Genomic DNA, 8,268 nt, shown 5'->3' on the forward strand with positions numbered 1-8,268 from the left:
ACGGTATCAATGAATTATTGCTATGTTGGTTGGAAGAAGTACTGGAGCAATGAAACGATAAAGTACTCCTAGTGTTGACAGCAAGCACTCTCAAATTTGTCAATTCAAGTATTTTTGGGACGTCAAGAGAGTTAACAATTTCATGAAGTCAAAGTTCACATTTTGTATTGGAATATTTAATTTGTAGATTATGTTATAACCTAGAAATTTATATTAAACACTTTCTAAATTATAAACGTGAACATTATAGCGAGGTGAACATATTGATGAATTAAATTAACATATTACAACAGAGATGAAGAACATTTAAGAGAAGGTAATAAAGAAGTCTAGGCATCTACAGGGCTTATGACCTGTCAATGGCTGGTTTAAGTGGTCACTTTACACACTGTGTAACATTCACCATTCTGCCCATATTTGAACATCTATATTCCTTCAATTTTTTCATCTGTTGATGTTCGTGAAGTTAGCCCTGTAGATGCCTAGACTTCTATATTACCTTCTCTTAAATGTTCTTCATCTCTGTTGTAATATGTTGATATAAACAGCTCCCCAGGGAGTTGAATCCAGTCCTTGTCTACAAAAATTTGGACAAACTCAAAATATTGTTAATGAATTAAATAATAAATTACTTCCTACGAGAGAACTTTACAGTATGTTTATAGAACGTATGGACTTGAAATTATTTGTGTTTCTCAAAATAAATCTTAATATTTTTAATACTTTGGTCGAAATTTTATTGATATGAAGTACAAAAGACAATTTTTGATCAAAAAATACCACGAGATCTTTTATAACTCATACTGTGGAGAGATGAACACCATTGATATTGTTACTAAAAACAACCGATTTTTTATTCGATGGAAATTAATGATCTGAAATTTGTAAATGTTCATGTATATTTTATTTTGTTCACTCCCTCTAATCCAGATAATTGAGTTTTTTTTTCTAACTGAAAAGCAATCTTCATAAGCGTTTATCTCTTTGTAGATTTTTAGGTCATCTGCAAATAGTAAAAATATGACGTCTTTAAATTTTTTTGTGATATCGTTGATAAAAAATAAAAAAAGCACCGGACCCAAATGAGAACCGTGAGGTACACCACTGGTAGCCTCAAAAGAATAAGATAAAAAAATGTTCACTTATTAATAATTAACTGCCTATCATTAAAGATAAGTTACCACTCCTAGATCATGCCATGACTATACCTATTGTACATTTAAATATATTATAAGGTAGTTTGGGTTAAGTTAATTCATTGTATTTTATATTATTAATGTCAATATATTAGGACATCCATAAGCCTGTTGAATGGCTAAAAAAGTGGAATTTTGTATTTTCAAAAAAAGTTTTTCGTGATTCACCCTAATAAATACATATGTATATTTATAATTTTGTAATTTCGGTTTTCGGTTAGAACGTTTTTTACACTTTTACATTGATCGAAAAAACATATCACTATTCAATAATAATTTTATCACGTATCACATGTCACAATTTAGTCTATCTCACACACATACTTACACACCCTCATTCCATTATAATACCCACCCCATCGTACACCCTTACAAATTAAACAAGCATACATTTGCTCATTACTTCTCTTAAAAAAATGTACATTTTAACTTTAGTTATGCCTTATAAAGTGTAATTGTAATACATTTTATACATATATTATTATCGTTATATTATAATTATTTGAAATAAACTCAAAAAATAAATAGCAATAATAACCTACGTTATATCGCAAATAAAACATTCTTCTCGATTTTCTTAAGCAATTGTTATGAATGTAAATCAAACCTGGGTCTATTGAATGAATCATTATTTATTTTCTGTTATTGTATCTATTGCTTGCAACTTTTTTACCACATTAAATCAAACAATAGATATTCAATAGATAATCAGTTGTTATTTCTGTTGAGCCACAATCGTTTGGGTATCATCTGTCTATAAAATAATCGCTATTTTTCCGGTTGGCTGTTTTCGGGTGAAGGTTCGATGCTTTACAATGATGTTGTGCCATCTCTCCGTAATGTTTAGATAATCTGAATCAACTAATTATTTTGGAAAACGCGCACACTTTTTATCTCCAAATACAAGTAAGTAAATGTTGTAAAGTGAAAATTTACTGATAATCTTAACAAGCAGGCAGTCCGAATTACTTTTGTTCATTAGTTTGGTTCAACCAATACAGCGATTCTAAAGTAAAGAATAATATACTCTTTTTGCGTATTTTTTTAAAAATAAGCAGCAAATTTTGATGATAAAGGTATAAATATTTTTTCGTACGATGTCGAATAAATTTTCTACACAGCTTTAAAATACACATATTTTAAATTACTCGAAAACAAGACGTTTCGCGCTCTCTGGGACAAACGGCACGTAAGACGTTTTGACAAACTTGTGCGCAATGTTTATTAGAAGCGCAGTCGGCGGTCATAACGCGTGACGTCAAAATGACGTGATACCAACTGCGAGCCGTTTTGTATGTGCTCATTTTCAAATCCGAAAATTATAAATAAAAACTTGTTTTGAATACAATACAGTTAGAAACGTAAAAATCCGCTCTAAATATATTTTTTATTTTTGACGTTATTCTCTTCTTGTGAAAACATCCTATTGCCGGAAATTTGCCTTACCCGAATGATGAAATCAGACGAAAATGCAATCAACAAGTAAACTTAGATAGAAAATGATTGAAAAAATAAGATAAAAAGGATCACCGTGTAGTGTGTAGACGGTTTGATCATACGCATGTGGAAATAATAGATGGTAAAGATAAAACAAGTATATGTTGCGAGAATGAAGGGTAACGTAGATACGTAGGACGCGGGACCCGGACGGCCAAATAAAATAGGGCATAATGTGATAAACCAAAATTTCAAGCCCGGCTGTGGAAAAAGCAGACATAATCAAGAGGTAAAATGCGTGCATCCCACATTTGGAAGAAGTTAGGAGTTTATTTCAGAATGAACGTTCGTGTTGTTCAATTCTCTCCACAGTGGTCAACTTACCGGAGCTAGCATCCAATGCGTAATAATTAAGTAATTTAGAAACATTAGAAACTAATAATAACAAAGTGACATCTCGGTGTAGCCATTCAATATTCCGGGAGAACTTTTTTAGAGTACGCGTACATACGTAAACTCATTTTTACAACAACAAAAAAAAACGACTTTCAGTAGTATATTTACTAGAGTCTGATGGATTAAATTCTTAAAAGATCTTGTCGTGAACAAGTTCCTTTGATGTATTTTTATCGCCCTCCGTATGGTTTGTATAAACGTGCTCGAGGTCGATATTTTTGAGAGCGATACTTTCGTCTAGAAAAAAATATAACTCCTCAAGAGGTAGTAGCTATTGGGCAGTAAACTAAATCAAATCTAAAACTACAATAATATAGCGAATAAAAAATCTGATCAACAAAAAAGGATACGTTGCCATTTGTTTCAAAAATTATTCAAAACACATATTATGCACACAAGCAAAAATAAGCTACGAAACTAATTTTAAATTACTTACTTATTTTTTAATACAGCAAATAACATTGTTATCAGTTCGTAAAAGAGTCATGGTATTTTTTCTTTTATTTTGGCATATAAATATCAAAATAACATCGGCCAAAAACAAGTTACATGGATTATAATATTTATCGCCTTTTTAATGTCTGTGTACACTTTTTTATTCATTGTCCTTTCTGTTTTTATTTGACTGCGTTTTGATAAAAGTGGGACTTTAAATTAAGAAATAAAAGACGAGTGATATTTTAATTCACAAGTTTGAAATATCCAGTGACCGGTTTCATCGCTTTCGCGACATTTTCGAGACTGGTATCATTATTTAAAAAAAACAATGTATTTATACGAAACAGAGGTAAAGTTAAAAAAATCAAAATTATGTGAGAGTAAGAGAGTAAATTAAATTAAATTATTTTTGTCTTAAGGATCATTAACAGAGTGTTCCAGGTTAATAATGAGTTGATACAATGATGTTTTTAATGAGTTTAAGTATTGTAAATATATTATGAAACCTGTCACTGAATATTATCATTGGATATTCCGAATTTGTGGGTTAAAGTATCACTCCTCTTTTATTTCTATAATTAATTACAATTAACTGCCATCAATAATTTTCACTTACAAACTTGAATGTTTTAATTAAGGGGAAAAGCATCATCATCATTCCCTTTCCGCACCTAATAGTGCATAGAGCACTAGATTGCAGGGGCGAACCGTGTATAGAAGCGATTATGCGCAGCTTACCATTATATTTGTATAACCATAATAATGCTTTACTGTAACTTTATAAGAAAAACCAATAAATAATTATCATATTATTTTTCACAGTATTTTTATCCTAATATATATACAATAAACATATATATTATGTATATATATATTTTGATTTATATATATATATATATATATATATATATATATATATATATATATATATATATATATAAATATATAATATTAATAAAGAGCGCCCAGCGTCTGCGGTGAGCCAAGAAACTAGCTGATTATTCCAGCTTATTGCGTGGGTTTTTTCTCCTAGATTAAACTTGCAGATTACACAAATTATTTGAAGATTCTTGATTTGGAAAACAGTATTTCAAACATTATTTCTTAAGGGCTATTTTTCTTTGAGATAGAAATTTTGACATACGACCACAATTACTTTCATGCGTCATATTGCAGGACATGTGGTGCTCGACGCGACCGTTTTTAGCACTATTAATTTCTAGAACAATTCGGCCAGTTGACATTTCAATTGAATACCTAATATCGACTGAATTTATAGAGCTTTTTTTTATTTATTTTTAAATGAGTTATAATATAGTAATTAAAAGTAATGGATAATTTATCTATATTATATAATATATAAAAAAGTTACGTCGTTTGAGTTGGTTTCATGGATGAGAGTTGTTGTATCACACAGAACCACATAAAAACATCAATTTATAGTTTATATTACTACCATTATATTATGACCTTCTATGTAAGAACAAATAAATGATATTTTATTATAGCTCACCTGTAAATAAAATTACCATTCGCCCCTGCTATATTGGTTACACCAACCGCAGCGTATCTTGATCATTTCTGTTTCATGAAGGTAAGACGATTAGTTTTAGGCTTCAGGTGCCAGTCCAAGAAATTTGAAATATTCTAGTATAAAACACCCTTTTAAAAATAAATATTTCATGTCAACCATGTCGGGAATCAAACTCGAGACCTCTTGCATGGTAGGCAAACGCGTTGACTACTCATACACGAGGCCGACGAAAAAAATATGTAGACGCGAAAAAGAAAAAGTTACCAAGCGACATGTTCTAATCCCATTCTAATCCCATTTTTTTTGCACCACAACAGGCCAGGAGGCCCAATTACAGTGGTGAATTACATTACAAAACAACCAGGCTTGAGAAAAATTACATTTTTAATTTTTGTGTTCTCACCGGGAATCGAACCCGGAACCTTCCGTGCGTGAGTCAAGCGTCTTGACCACTACACCACGGAGGCCGCCGTTAAGAGCCAATAGGAAAATATCACACACTACGAATACTGATAAAAATATATTAAATTGATTAAGAAAAATATAATTGTATTTTCTAAATCAGTATGGATATTGAGGAAAAATAGTTTCATACATAACTTTTTTTAAAAATATAAAAAAAACATGTCCCAGATTCAAAACGATGTTCTTTAAAATTTTAAACGGTTTCAAACAAAGTTCAAAATTAATATGAATCGTGACGTATTGGGGGCGTGGCCGATGTAATGACCGTTTTCGCGGGAATTTAAAATGATAAATTATTTTTTACTGCTAATAAAAAGTATAAAACTCGTTTAGTTTTACTCGACAGTATTTCATAGACCCTTATTACTTTAAAATTGTTTTTAAAAAAAGCGAAATTTCCCCATTAAAGATTTTTTAAATAAATTATTTTAATTACATAGGAATCACGCCAAAATAATACGTTTATGTAAGATTTTTGAATTAATAAAAAAAAACGAAAAAACTCTTATGTAAAGTTTCTACAAACAATATAGGTAGTTATATCCAAATATTATTATTATTATAAGACATCTATTAATATAGAGATTAACAAAATATATTTAGTAAATACCAGTATTAAATTGTTTATGCTGTTCGTTCACAGATGTCAATAATATCATTATTTTATGATACATTTATTGTGCATAATGTCATGATAATATTTATTCCTGTATTGAATACTATGATGTATGTTGATCAATGTGATATCACTTAATTTTTCTTTAAAAAAATCATTGACACCTTGTTGTGGACAAACAATAAAAAAAAACTATTGATTATTGTTATCTGTTGTCTGTTATATTACTTATTTAGTCATGCTCTCTTTCAATAGATGTCTCTAAAATAAAGCATTTCACATCGTGTTTATATCGCACGTCTTTTGCAAGATTATTTTAGCTATTTTCCTTTCACAATGTGAAATGTTGAGTTGATCTATGCACTCACAGATATAGTTATCAAAAATGTGTTATACCTGGCCGGTGTCTCGGACTCACAGATCATTCAAGGTTCGAACGCTCTACCACATCTTGATTCCCATTTTCTGATCGTGAGTTATAACAACTCGTTGAAAACGGCCACAAAATTGAAGTTATTAAGTAAGAAATAAAAAAAAAAAACGTAAAAACGCAAATACTTTAAAAAAAGTATTTATGTGCATTTTTTTTTTAAATTTTGCAAAAAAAATATTTCGAATGAATTTACAAAACGAATAAGTCCACAATTTCGATTTTCAAAGCAATCTGAACAATGCGCGAATTACGTTTTTAATTATTTAAACATTAGATTATTTGAAATTGTATTAAAGTAATTCGGTAGTCAGATGGAAAAAGGGACCATCCGTAATTTTTTCGGTTTTCTAGTTTTCAAGAGTTTTAATTTATTATTAACATATTACAACAGATATGAAGAACTTTTTAGAGAAGGTAATATTGACGTCCAGGCATCCACAGAGCTTATGACATGTCATTGGCTGATTTAAGTTGCCACTTTACACACTGTATAATATTCACCATTCTGCCTATATTTGAACATTCCTTCGATTCGTCCATCTGTTGACGTTTGTGAAGTTAGGGAGCTGAAACCTTTATTGTTGCGGGTGGGATTCATATGATTGAATTATTTCACCTACATGTAAAGTGACCACTTAAACCAGCCAATGACAGGTAATAAGCCCTGTGGATGCCTGGACGTCTATATTACCTTCTCTAAAAAGTTCTTCCTTTCTATTGTAAAATGTTAATATTTGCTGCTCCCTTGGGGGTTGAGTCCAGTTCTCACCTACAAAAATTTGGACAAACTCAAAACATTGTTTTAATTTATATTTCAGTAAATCCGCATTGAAAAAAAAACTGTATCATTTAAAATGGTCATTATTTATTGAAATGTAACACTAAAATATTTAAGTTTGTGGATAAGGTTTAAGTCTTGAAATTGAATATCACAGATGGTTCCTTCCGCCATTTGACTACCGAATTAATAAATATTACATATTATATGTAAATAAAAATGTTAGGTTGTAAAATAATAAATTATCTAATAACCTGAAATAACGTGCATTTTGCATGTACATATAATTAATACACACAATAAATAAAAAAAACGCTTGGAAAATAATTAGAATTTTTACATTTATTTTTCAAATACAGTTTTTTACATTTATCATAACTCAACGACGCACTAAGTTTTACAATTAATTTCATTTCGTTACTAGAAAGCCTTTTATTCTCTGTCACATTATACGAAAACATAAAGCACCCATTTAGTAGGAGTTTAACTTTAAAAAGTACTTATTGTAATGATAGGCTTGTTAAAGACCTCTTTATTAGTTTTATTTCATAAAGTTTTAAAGATTACACAATACATTAGCAGTTACATTTCATTACCGATAGGTAAAAACATCTATAGGTACAATAAAATATAGAAGATTGATTAAAAAGACTTTGAGAAAAATAAAAAAAACTAGATTGCTAATTCATTTTTAATCCTCTTTAAATATAATTAATCTAATAAATAGTATGGATGTTTAACATTTAGGTTTGTAAGTGAAAATTCTTCGTGGAAGTTCATTATAATTTATTATAGAAATAAAAGGCGAGTGGATATTTAAATCCACAAATTTCTAATATCCAGTGACCGGTTTCATCGCTTTCGCCACATCTTCGAGACTGGTATCTTTATTATGGAGTTCAATGTATTTATACA

This window comes from Micrasema longulum, unplaced genomic scaffold (genome assembly GCF_059751315.1).
Source record: "Micrasema longulum isolate JH-2025_06_02 unplaced genomic scaffold, ASM5975131v1 h1tg000811l, whole genome shotgun sequence".
In the NCBI taxonomy this organism is placed as follows: Eukaryota; Metazoa; Arthropoda; class Insecta; order Trichoptera; family Brachycentridae; genus Micrasema; species Micrasema longulum.